Source organism: Polistes fuscatus, unplaced genomic scaffold, assembly GCF_010416935.1.
Source record: "Polistes fuscatus isolate 324 unplaced genomic scaffold, CU_Pfus_HIC Scaffold20, whole genome shotgun sequence".
In the NCBI taxonomy this organism is placed as follows: Eukaryota; Metazoa; Arthropoda; class Insecta; order Hymenoptera; family Vespidae; genus Polistes; species Polistes fuscatus.
The window spans coordinates 1,268,796-1,281,993 of NW_025113097.1; the positions used below are offsets into that span (position 1 = coordinate 1,268,796).

Below are 13,198 nucleotides of genomic sequence, written 5' to 3' on the forward strand. Positions count from 1 at the left end.
AATAGTAATTCAGTAATTGTATTTGTATAGTAATCCAATAATTGTAGTAGTGATAGTAATCTAGTAGTTTAATTAGTAATACAAGTTTATATCTAATATGAACCCATTAGTTATAATAATAGTAATTCAGTAATTGTATTTGTATAGTAATCCAATAGTTGTAGTAGTGATAGTAATCTAGTAGTTTAATTTAGTAATACAAGTTTATATCTAATATGAACCCAGTAGTTATAATAGTAGTAGTCCAGTATTTTTAGTAAATAGTAATGTAATAGTAATCTAGTAGTTTAACCTAGTAGTTCCAGTTTATACATAGTATGAATTTAGTAGTTGTAATGGTAGTAGTATAATAGTAATTCAGTTGCTGCAATAGTTGTAGTATTAAAAACCCAGCACTTTTAAGAAAAGGAATTCAGTAGTTTAGTAATAATAGTAGTAGTAGTATGAGTTTAGTAACTGTAATAGTAGTAAGAGTAGTAAAAGTAGTATAATAGTACAAATAGCAAATATAATAATAGTAACTGTTATAGTAGTAGTAGTAGTAGTAAACGTAGTACTATGTATAAAAAATAAAAATAGTAACACACTAGTAATAATAACTCAAATAATACTAACTGTGATAATAACAGTAATAAGAATATTGATCAAATTTAGAAAGTAGTAGTCATGATAGTAAAACTGGTAGTTGGTAGATACTTCTGAACGAAATCAAGTGAAAAAACAATGGTGGACTATTACGTTGCCAATGAAATGACCAAGAGAAAAAAAGTATTTCGATTTGGTGTCCGTTTTCTTTCCTTCAAGTTGAAGAAGAAAAACGCATTTCTTGCGAAAGACAAGCACACAACCAATATACTCTAGTAGTAATACCAACACCAATACCAATACCAACACCAATACCAACACCAATACCAATACCAGCAAATGCAGTAGTAGCAGCCGGTGTCGTTCCCGTTTCAACCACGATCCGATCGTCGAAAACGTATTGAAAAGTGATTCCAGCAAAAATCTCTCGTAAGCCGCTTATCACGTTCCGATAATGGCTCCTCTCTCTAACCCAACTCTTTCTATCTCTTTCTGTTTCTATCACTATGTTTCTCTGTCTCTTATATTCTTTTTATACCGCCCATAGAGATACGCTCCTGGGTTTTCTCTTCTATTTTATCTTCGATATATAAATCTTCATATTTTCTCCTCCACCCTCCCCCTACCCCCCCACCCACTCATCATTTTTTCTTTTCAAATTATTTTATATCTCGTCAAAACGAATGTGTATATTGTGTGTTTCAGAAATATTTCTAATAACGATATCTCTGAATTATTTTTTAGGTTAAAAATATGGCGTATCAATTGTTACGGAGTTCATTGGTTAAATTGCAGTAGTATATAGTGGAAAATTAGAAAACAATTTTATTCGAAGTTAGTTTATAATCGTTTCGTTGTTTATTTCAATGAATTCTTAAATATTGAGATTATTAAATATATTTATCCAATTATTTGTAATTAGCAAATAATAGTATTAAAAATACTATTGGTAATATAAATATTATTATTATATATTATATTATAAGAATTAACATTTATGTTACTATAATTTTACAAATTATTATTGTTTATACTTCATTAATTATTATATAACATATTAACAAATTTAATAATATATATTTTAAAAATTATTGAAAAATATATAATACGTTATATAATGAAGTATAGTTGAAGAGATTTATAAAGAAAAATGAAAAGTCATCGTCGTTTAAAATCCCACGAAACTTTCCATTCCATAAATAATACTTCTTTTTTTTTTCTCTCTCTTCCTTTTTCTTTCTTTTTTTCATAAACTTGGGGGCAAAGAGAGGTTCCTCCAGGGTTTATTCGAAAAAGCTTTCGTTGTAATAACGCTTTCGTTGTGTAGTATCTGGTATAGCACAATAATATCAACACTTCCAATTACATCCTCGGTTTCCGTTAGAACGAACAAGTCAAGAAACGAGAAATTTACTGCGACCGCGATAACTACTGGAGACGTGGTGGAAGGTTTTCACGTATTGTTCAAAAGACGAGGGGTTGTACGGTAGATAGGGGTTGGGGGTGGCGCTGGGGGTGGAGTTTGAGGTTATGTTGAAGAAAGAAGAAGGAAACAACAACAAAAAATAAGAAAGAGAGAGAGAGAGAGTGAGAGTGAGAGAGGGGGGAAAAAATAACACTGGAATACGGTATAACCACGATGCCCGTTGCGATCCATGCAACTTTAAATTAACTTTCTTGACGTTTCCGTGGTTTTTACGTTTATATATTTTTTCCTTGCCGCTGCTGCGTGCCTTGTTTTTCTTTTCTTTTCTTTCTTTTCTTTTTTTCCCTTCGGTTTCTCTTTCTTTTTTTTCTTTTTTCTTTTTCTTGTTTTTTTTTCCTCGTGTTTGTTTGTTTTTTTTTTTTTTTTTTTTTTTGGTATTCCCTCGAGTAAACGTCGGACTCCTTTCTTGGCTTTATTTTCGACGACTTGGAAAAATTCGCGAGAATCCAATTGGGTTATACGTGAGACAGAACGGAAGATGTTATAATACTTTATTGTATTTGTGTGTGTCTGTGTGTGTGGGGATAAAACGTGCAAGCATGTAATCTTGTTGAATATTATTTATACCAAACCAAATCAAACCGAACTAAACCGGAACCGAAAATGAAAGTAGAGCTTTTACTGGAAACTGGAAGTAGGGATTTCTATGGGAACCGGAAGTATAACTTCTTACGTGCGCACATAAGTACACACACCAGTTTTTTTTCATTTTACAAGGTTTTATGCATGCGTGCAAGTACTCGAGCATCACGGATTTGTTTATTTCCCCCCCCCGAATAATTTAATATTAGAGAAAAATGATTTAACGATCGATCGATCGATTTTATTGATCAATTATCAGATAAATTATTCGATGTTATCTTTTATATTAAAATTTACGATTACATAAATAAATAAATAAAAAGAAAAAAACAAAAGGAAAAATGATCGTAATATATGGAACTTACTTCGAGCTTCCTCATTTTTTAATATACATAAAAGATTGAATAAATTTTTGTTCGTTTTTTCCTTATGCAATCAGAGAAATGGAAAGGAAACTTTTTTGGAGGTTAGAATATAAGATAAAAGGAAAAAGAGATTAATTTATCTAACTAATGACAATAAAAATGATAGATGGGTAGAAAAAGTTAGGAAAGTAGGTTTGCTATATTATTTGAAGGAATAAATGAGATAGAAAAAAGGAAAAAAGAAAAAGAAAAAGATAGAGAGAGAGAGAGAGAGTGAGTTTGAAAACACTCTTTAATTTTCCTTCCTAAATCATTCAGTATATTCTTTCGTTGTCAGACCTCATCTTTTTACCCCACGGTTACATAGTCTTCATTTTATTTTCTTCGATTCACGAATAAAAGAACAACCAATAGAATAACGGAAAACATTGAAGAGAGAGAGAGAGAGAGAGAGAGTGAGAAAAAAAGTGACAGAGAATACATGGATGTATAAAAGAGAAAGAGAGAGAAAGAAAATGAATAGGAATAAATTACTGTATGAAAAAATAAAAGAAAATACATGAGTCCCAAAAAAAAAAAATGAAATTAAGAGACGGAAAGAGAGAAAATATAATGTGTGTCTAACAAATGAAAGTAAGAGAAAAAGAGGAAAGAAAATAAGTGAGGATACATTATTGTATGAAAGAGTGAAAGAAAAAACATAAGTTCCAAAAAAATGAGTGTAACAGACAAAAAAAGAAAAAGAAAAATATATAGAGAGAGAAAGAGAGAGAGAGAGAGAGAGAATACATGAACGTAAGAGATGAGAATAAGAGATAGTAAGTAAGTGAGGAAGAAAGGGAGAAACTATGAGGGTTAGAATTAGAGAGAGAGATAAAAGATGATAGTGAGTGAGAGAGAGAGAGAGAGAGAGAGAGAGAGAGATAGGCTCATTACACGGGTAATATATGTATATCCGTCAAGCGTTTAAATATTCAGAAGGTTTCCGGTGTCAGGAAGATTCGTAGGGAAGATAGGAGGGAATTTTCTTCCATTTCGTTCTACACCAGCCACCCTCTTTTCTTATTTCTTCCCCACTTCCCCTATCTTTTTCCTCTTCCAGCCTTCGTTCTAGCTAGCTCCTGTTTCTTTCTCTTTCTATTTTTCTCGAGTCTTGTTTCATCCTTGTATATTCAACGACGAGCATTCATTTCTCTTCCTTCTTTCCCTTGTCTTTTCGAAAAAGGGACGATGTATAATAGAAAGGAAGAGAGAGAGGGAGAGAGAGAGAAAGATGAGTTTTACTTTCTTTTGTAAGGGCAGTTTCGTCGACCTACCTATCCCTCAGACCAATCCGGAAACAAAAGATTTGGCACCTTTATCTTTTACGAGGGACGTTGTTGCTTGTTTTGTTACTGTGTTGGTAAGAGGTTCTTCTGGTATAACGGGTGCCACCGAAGTAAACGATTGTTAAACCGTCTGTACAAGAGAGAAAGAGCTAGGAAAAAGAGAGCGTGGTGGGGGTAGGGGAGAGGTGGTGAGGGGGGTGCAGGGAATCGTTTCGTGTTCCAAAATGGCTATTTCGCCGAGCCATTTGCTTCGTGGAATTCCTATTGACGAAACAGACGCTCAAGTCTCTGGCATCTTTTCAATCTTTCCAAATAAATGGACGAAACCACTATGTTCTGCTTTTACAGTATGCTCGATTATTTTATCCACTCCTCGTCTCGTTTTTGTTTCATTTTATCATCACTTTCATTACTAGCGAACGGTACGAATGATCGTTCAGAATAAAATCATAGTTATTGTTGCAACAGGCTAATATTTTCTCTTTACTTTTGATCTTAACCTCAATTATTGGATCTCGTTGTTCGTACGTGAATATTAATATTGGATATATTTATTTGTTTTGTTGTTAATTTTTTGTTTGAAGAGATTAAAGAGTCCATTAGGGTCGCGTCAGAAAAATTCTTAATTTAATAATCGATTCATAGTTTTCATTTAATCGATCTACGTATGATCGTGCAGTGATTGATATTTTGAGGTTAGGATACGTTGTCGTTTGTATATTCTAATAAATTTTCATAACTTATCGTGAAAATATCAAGTCTCTTTATCATTTCGTACTTATTGTTATAATTTATTAATTAAACATTTAATAGTCCGTTATTCTATGTGTGGGTGAAACATTTTTGTTTTATTTATTTTTATTCGTAAAATACGTTGTTAAAATTTGTTAACATATTCTTCTCCGATGCTGGATATAATATTATCATATTCAAGGTAGCAATTTTTTTCGATCATAATTTAAAAAAATGTTTATTTTTCCTTGCCCTTTTCACCCCCAACCACCATTCTGTTCATTTCTCGCGATCATTAGAAATAAACAATTTGAAGTAAACGGATATTAATTTTGGTAAAGAAGAATAATAATAATAAAAACAAAGAAAAAGGAGAGAGTAATTTGCGGGAAATAAAAGTAGGAGCAGCAACGTTTCACTTTTTTTTGTTGCAACGTTAATTAATATCTATTTTTCCATGTTGTATTTTTTTCTTCGTTTCTTTTTTTTTTTTTTTTAATAAACGTTCGCAAGTATCCTTGCGCGTTTTCCTCCCCTCGTCTCCTCCTATTTTTATGTATTTTTTTTGTTTTGTTTTGTTTTGTTAATACCCGTTGGACGATAAAACATATACACGAAAAAAAAAAATGAGAGAGGGAGAAAAAAAATAAAAGCCTTCCGATTGTAGAGGGAATAGTAATGCAATCTCGTAGTATGCTTCCATAATTATATAAAAACATTGTTCGCCGTTCTGTTGCCTCTCGGTTGAACGATAGAAAAACGCAATTCGTTCTTTATTTCGTTTTCGTTCGATCCATCGATATCGTTCCATCGTATCCCGAAGCGTACAACGATGAAAAGGTAGAAACAGGTATGGGAATAAAAGAGAAAGAATAAAGAGAATTAGAGGCATTTTTTCTTTTTTCTTCTTTTTTTTTTTATTATTTCCTTTTTATTATTTCATTTTCTTTTTTCTTTTTTTTCCCTCGCTTCTTGTTGTCACTCTTTGATAAAACGGATGACATTTTCATCATTCGATGGCGTCCATTGTTGTTGACAAGAATTTTTTTTTATTATTTCTTATTACATCTATTGAAAACAATCGGATACCATTCTCGTACGATATTGTTCGAACAACTCGCCTGGATTAGAATTTTTTTGTTCTTTTTTTTTCTTTTTTTTTTTTTTTATTATACTTGATTTTTTCTCGCTCGGTTTTTTGTTTTTTGTTTTTTGTTTTTTTGTTTTGTTTTTTATACAGTTATCCCGTCGACCGTTCCTTTTGTTTTTTTTTTCTTCTTCTTCTTTTACTTCTTTTTCCTGTTTCCGATCCGTTTTCCCGTTCGGTTACATTTCATTCCATACGTTCGTTCGTACTTTTTCTCTCTTTTTTCTTTTTTTTTTTTCTTCTTCTTCTTTTTCTTCGTATAACTTTTAATATAAAAATTACATCGAAATTTTTTATTTTATTCGTTTGAAGTATTATATTGGCTGTAGTAATTAAAATTCGGTTCGTTTACAAATAAAAAAATACGATATTTAATATCTATTTATCAAGTAATCATGCATTTGTTATTCTTCGAAATAGTTTCACTTTTATTTCGATGACTATTTTAGGTTAATCACTGGTAATTGATTTCGGTTAATTTGATTTTTAGGTTAATCATAGGTAGACTGGTAATTTGATTTTTAGGTTAATCATAGGTAATTGATTTTGACGAATAATAAAAAAAACTATGTCAATTTTTATGCAATGAATTTAAAGTCAAGTCATCGAATTAATTGTTATACCTAATAATTACAAATAATTTAAAACAAACTTCTGTTATCGTTCAATATGGCGCTAATCAATGAATCAATGTAATGTAGATGGCGCGTTTTATCTAGGGATATTTAGTAATTAATAAGCGTGTGCTGGTATTTTCCGGTGTAGTATAAAAATAATGATTTCCCTTTGAGGTACGACAAAGTTTTACATCCGTAAGAATCGTTTGTAAAAAGCTTTCTAAATTTCAACAACCATTGTATTTTATATTCAATTCACAAAAGCCTTCTAACAGATATCAATCAAATTATTTCATAATCAATGAAACAATTCAAATAATTAACTTCATCAAACTGAAATATTTAACCTGGTTCAATGAAACTCGAAATATAAATGATCGAATAATCAATACGTCGATTAAATTTATATTGCGAGTAGTATATACGAGCTGTAAATTCCATTTGAAAAAATCCTCTCTAACCTCTTGTGTTCAAAGTTTTACTCTAGGGTTTTCTTTTTTATTTTTTTTTTCTATACGTATTCTCCCGTCTTTTTTTTCCTTCTCCTATTTTTTCGTTTGTTTGTCGGAGAACATGTTTGTAATGCGATCCGACAGCAAAAAGCTGTCCGAGGAAGTTGTTCGAAGGAGAAGCAGCAAGAAAACGGAACGGTGCTTGTCCGGAAGAAACGACTGGTATGTTTCAGCTTTGAGGAGCAAACAGTGGACAAGTTAGTTTGCGATCTTCTTGCGTTACATCTGAGGTTTGTTCGTCTTAAACCTTTGGACCACGCTACTAACAACCATCTTCATCATATCATGACTATGATAATAATATCTTTCACTAATGTTTTTATTCCAACTTACAATTAGACGAGAAATGTTTCTATTAATAAATCATTTGTCTAGAAATTGAAATCAAATTCGAAGAAAATTCTTTAAAATTGATTACATTTATCGTTTTACGTAAGTTTAATTAATTTCTATTTGTTTACGAGATTATTTATATTTTTGAATAACGTCGATAAAACAGAATACAAACGTTTGAATTAAATTTATAAATACTAATTAAAATCTACTTTATCTTTTCTTTTTTGAAAAGAAAACTTCATTAAAATTGTTGTGATTTGAAACTCGATGAAACGGAAATGAGGAGATGATATTAAAAAAAGACAAATATATACATCTATAGGATTTAGCCTGTGAGAGAATGAGATAGAATACGGTATAGTGTTTCCTGTTATCTCGGTCTCCTTTTTGTACGGTGCTTCGTAGCCTCCCAACCCTTGTGTACTAAGCGTTGTACATATGTGTGCTTGTGTGTGCTTGCATATTGTCATGCCGAACCGAGAAAAAGGCGTCGTATTAGTGAGTAGATAGTAGGATCTATATTGCATAGTTTAATACTTGTTCTGTTCCAAACTAGTCGAATTTAGCCGACTAACTGAAGATAGTCGAAGATAGTCGAGCCTTCGTTGAAATTGAAAATGTGGTTGATAATATATAATGTATTATATGTAGTATAAAATGTAAACATTCGTCTCATTCTCTCGAAGTTTAGTTTTCTGAAGGCTTCCTTTCTACCACGTGTGAACTGCACACATGTATTTTGTTTTATTTTAAATGTATGTTCCGAGAAAGCAACTCAATGATTAGATTAAATAAAGTATATTAAAATATAATACGAGTTATAAAACTTAATAAAGTTTTGGAGGTTAGAAAACAATATGGCGGTACATACGATATATGAGATATTCAAAAAACGATTAGAACAAATTAGTAAATGAATAAGAGAATATTATAATATTTATATGTAGTATAAAATGTTTATTAATATTATATGTAGTATAAAATGTAAACATTCGTCTCATTCTCTCGAAGTTTAGTTTTCTAAAGGTTTCCCTTCTACCACGTGTGAACTGCACACATGTATTTTGTTTTATTTTATACGTATGTTCCGAGAGAAAGCAACTCAATGATTAGATTAAATAAAGTATGTTAAAATATAATACGAATTATAAAACTTAATAAAATTTTGGAGGTTAGAAACAATATGGCGGTACATACGATATATGAGATATCCAAAAACGATGAGAACAAATAAGTAAATGAATAAGAGAATATTATATATTTATGTAGTATAAAATGTTTATTAATATTATATGTAGTATAAAATGTAAAAATTCGTCTCATTCTCTCGAAGTTTATTTTTCTAAAGGTTTCCCTTCTACCACGTGTGAACTGCACACATGTATTTTGTTTTATTTTATCCGTATGTTCCGAGAGAGAGCAACTCAATGATTAGATTAAATAAAGTATATTAAAATATAATACGAGTTATAAAACTTAATAAAGTTTTGGAGGTTAGAAAACAATATGGCGGTACATACGATATATGAGATATCCAAAAAACGATTAGAACAAATTAGTAAATGAATAAGAGAATATAATAATATTTATATGTAGTATAAAATGTTTATTAATATTATATGTAGTATAAAATTTAAACATTCGTTTCATTCTTTCGAAGTTTAGTTTTCTAAAGGTTTCCTTTCTACCACGTGTGAACTGCACACATGTATTTTGTTTTATTTTATCCGTATTTTCCGAGAGAGAGCAACTCAATGATTAGAATTAGATTAAATAAAGTATATTAAAATATAATACGAGTTATAAAACTTAATAAAGTTTTGGAGGTTAGAAAACAATATGGCGGTACATACGATATATGAGATATCCAAAAAACGGTTAGAACAAATTAGTAAATGAATAAGAGAATATTATAATACATAACGAAGTAGAGTTAATATTGATGGAGTAAAGTTTTCAGCAAGTATTATAGGAAGTAATTCGTTTGTGAAATGCATCTGCATTCTGTCACATAGCACGCAGCCTATCAGAAGTGTGAGATGGTTCTCTTCGTATGTTGGCGTACAACTCCCCGTTGGTTCTATTGTGGCTCTATTAATTACCACGATCTACCATAAATTCAGAATAATAGTCGTGGCATATATAGTCGTTAGCGAGAGTATATATATATATATATGTGTATATTATATATGTATATGTATATATATATAGTATGAGTATAGAAGTGGGAGAGAGATAGAGAGAGAGATAGAAGGAAGGAAGGAAGGAGTATGGTCGAAGGACTACGAAGGTGGTTCCCCAATGTCGTCGAATACAGGGCTGCCAACCGTTGGTTGCATCGTTGGAAGGAGCTATCGCAGATAATTATGAGACAGAGATGGAGAGAATATGTTACCTTATATGATACCTAAACGTATCAGTACATTACATATATAACCTGTATACTGTTTTATATAATGTATGTGACTTATGTATACTTGGTATGAGTTAGTATACGTGTCCGAGTATGGGTATTGTGTATTAATAATGTGCATATGGTTTTGTGTATATGAAATAGTATATGGATTAATACATGATAAATTTCCATTCAATAATTTCTATACATGTGTGTGTTTGTATTAATACGTACATGGTTTTGTATATGAATCAATATATATATATTTAGTATAAAAATATTGTAAAATAAATATATAAAAAATATTGTTAATTTAATGAAAACGGTTACCGCGTGCTAATTTTTAATTAAAAAAAATGTTATTTAAGTAATTAAAAAAAAAGAAGGGGAGGAAAATTGAAAAGATAGAGTTTCGATATACTTGGATTTATGTCGTCGACACATTTATAGATTAACTTCTTCACATCTCACTCTTGTTTCTTGATGATCTTTACGGATAATACTGAGAGCCGAGGGGATTTCTAGTGTGCAGTTAGTGGCTTAGAAACCCTTCCAAGGTCGTTTACGATCGTATCGTCTTACGTGCTGGTGGTGCTCCTGCTAAGGCACCACCTGCCACAAGATCTACGTGGGATTATTCCTTATACGTTGACACTAATGAAGAAACCTAATCAAGAAAGTTAATGCAAAAGGGAGACTACAGAAACTTATGATATTCCTTTTAATATATTCTCATTCTACTTTTTTGTTCAACGTATTATTAATTTTAAATAAATTAAACGTCTAATTTCAAATCTATTAAAAGTCAAAACGAATCAATATATACATATCTATTTATTTAAACAAATTACTGCTGATTAAATTTGAATTTTATTTTTTCTTTTTTTTTTACATATATTTTTATATTATTCGAGATAGATTTGTTTAATCGATTAGAAATGAAAATCTCTAACGAAAATAAAAATGAATTGATATATTATTTAATTAATGTAACATAAAAATATATTTGTCGATTTAATATTGATGATTTATTAACCGATTAATTTGATATTATATTATTGTGTTTATAACTACTACAAATTATATAATATATAATATTATTGTTAGGATATTTTTTTTAATAGGATAATAGGGATTACAAAAATGACGTATGTAAGTAGCAAACCCTTTAGTAATATACGAATGCTTGTTTTCCTACTTTTGTGGAATACTCAACCCTAGTTAAAGTTTTCGACGTGAAACCTCGTTGGCTACCATCCCTTTTTACCTTACCCCTAATTCCTACTCTCCGTTCAACCTTCAGCCCCCCCCCCTGTCTAAAACCCTTCTTCCCTCTTTACTCTTTCTTTACGAGTACGTAGTACTACTACTCGCGAGTCAAGTTAATTAAGTACTTCATTTGGATGGAGCCACTTGGGCGTTATGGTCGCTAAAAAAAAGCACCTACCATTTTGATGTCAAGTATGTAGATGTATGTATGTATGTATGTACGTATGTGTGTATGAATTCATATGTGTATGTAAATGTATTTGTGTGTTTGGAACCCATATAGAGTATGTACATATGTATATGTAAGTACGTTTCACTTGCATACGTGCATATGCTTTGAATATGACTTTACGTTGGAAGAAAGGTCAAAGGGTTTTTCATTGAAACCAAGTAGGGCGGTTGTTTGTTTGCTGAGTTGATAATTATGATTACATTATTTTCTACATTGACACGTTATTTTATTAGTATAATAAGAATATGTTTACTTAAGAATGTGTGCGTATGTGTGTGGAAAATGTAATTGAAATTATTTTGTTGGATGTAACAATTATAGTAAAATTGTTTTATTAATTGATATATTTTTTTACGTATTTTTTTGTTAATTCTAATAGGTGTATGCGTGTGTGTTTGTTTGTTGTAGATGTAAAATGATTTTTTTAAATGATTTTTTTATTTCTCATAATTTTTATGTGGATAAATATGTGAAAATAATTGGAATTGTTTTTTTATGGGATGATTTTTTTGGCCTCGATATAGTTTTATTTATTAAAGAAATAGTATTTCATATGCTAAGGTAGTATATTATTTAAAAAAAATTATTAGTGTATATATATTTTACTTTGTCGCATACTAAAATAATTGAGAGAAAAAGCAGGTAGGATAAAAAAAAAAGACAGAAAATTTAAAACGTTAGACGATTTTTCCTTACTGCAGAACATTCAAATTTTATATTACGACGGAAAAACGTTTCGTCGAAAAGAAGTACCAACGTTTTCTACGACAAATAAAAGAAAAAATACAGTAAAATAAGATGAAACACATAATATTAAAAAAGAAAAGGGAGGAAACAGATAAATAAATAAAATACGATTTGTTCTCCTTAAATTGTTCTCATGGGATATAACCTCAAAACATTTCACCGTATTTTTATTTTTATTTTTCTTCTTACCTACACATATTCAGTATATACACTATATACATATATTTTTAATATAACTTTTTAATTAATCATTGAAGTGTAAATTATTATCTAATTAATTTATTATTATTTGTATTTATAGAATGTCCAAGTAAAATTTTGCGATAAAATATTGTGACACCTTGTATATGCGATAAGGTGATTGAAAAGTTTATTAAATCGTTCATTTATTCGTGGATTAATTTAAAAATGAATTAAAAAACTTTTGTTTAAATATATTTATATATATAGGTTAGGTTGAACACATATAGGTTAGGTTAAATATAACCTAACCTATAATATTTTACATTGATTTTTATATTTCGTTTGTCAAATAAATAATATTCAATTGATTGTTATAAAATATTATTTTTAATAGATATGAAACGTTTAATTATATTAAATTTATAATGATACATATAGATTACTTTTATTATATTTATGATACACAAAATTTAAGTAATATAAGAATGTAATTAAAACATGGATGTTCTTCATTCGAATAAAACGTCAAAATAAATCAAATAGACATCAAAGAAAGCTTATTATGAAGATTTAGAAAGTAACGAGAATAGCTGTGTATATTATAACAGACGAATATCTTCATCTTATATTTCATTGTAATAAAATGAAAGATAAGGAAGAAGAAGAAGAAGGAGAAGAAGAA

General features: G+C 29.8%; 1 protein-coding gene across 1 annotated transcript in view; it reads left to right on the top strand.

The window, feature by feature from the left end:
• The window catches only part of LOC122517478 (diacylglycerol O-acyltransferase 1-like), a 41,200-nt gene that overhangs the window by 13,424 nt on the left and 14,578 nt on the right, over positions 1 to 13,198 (top strand). The gene's annotated exons all lie outside the window — the stretch shown is intronic.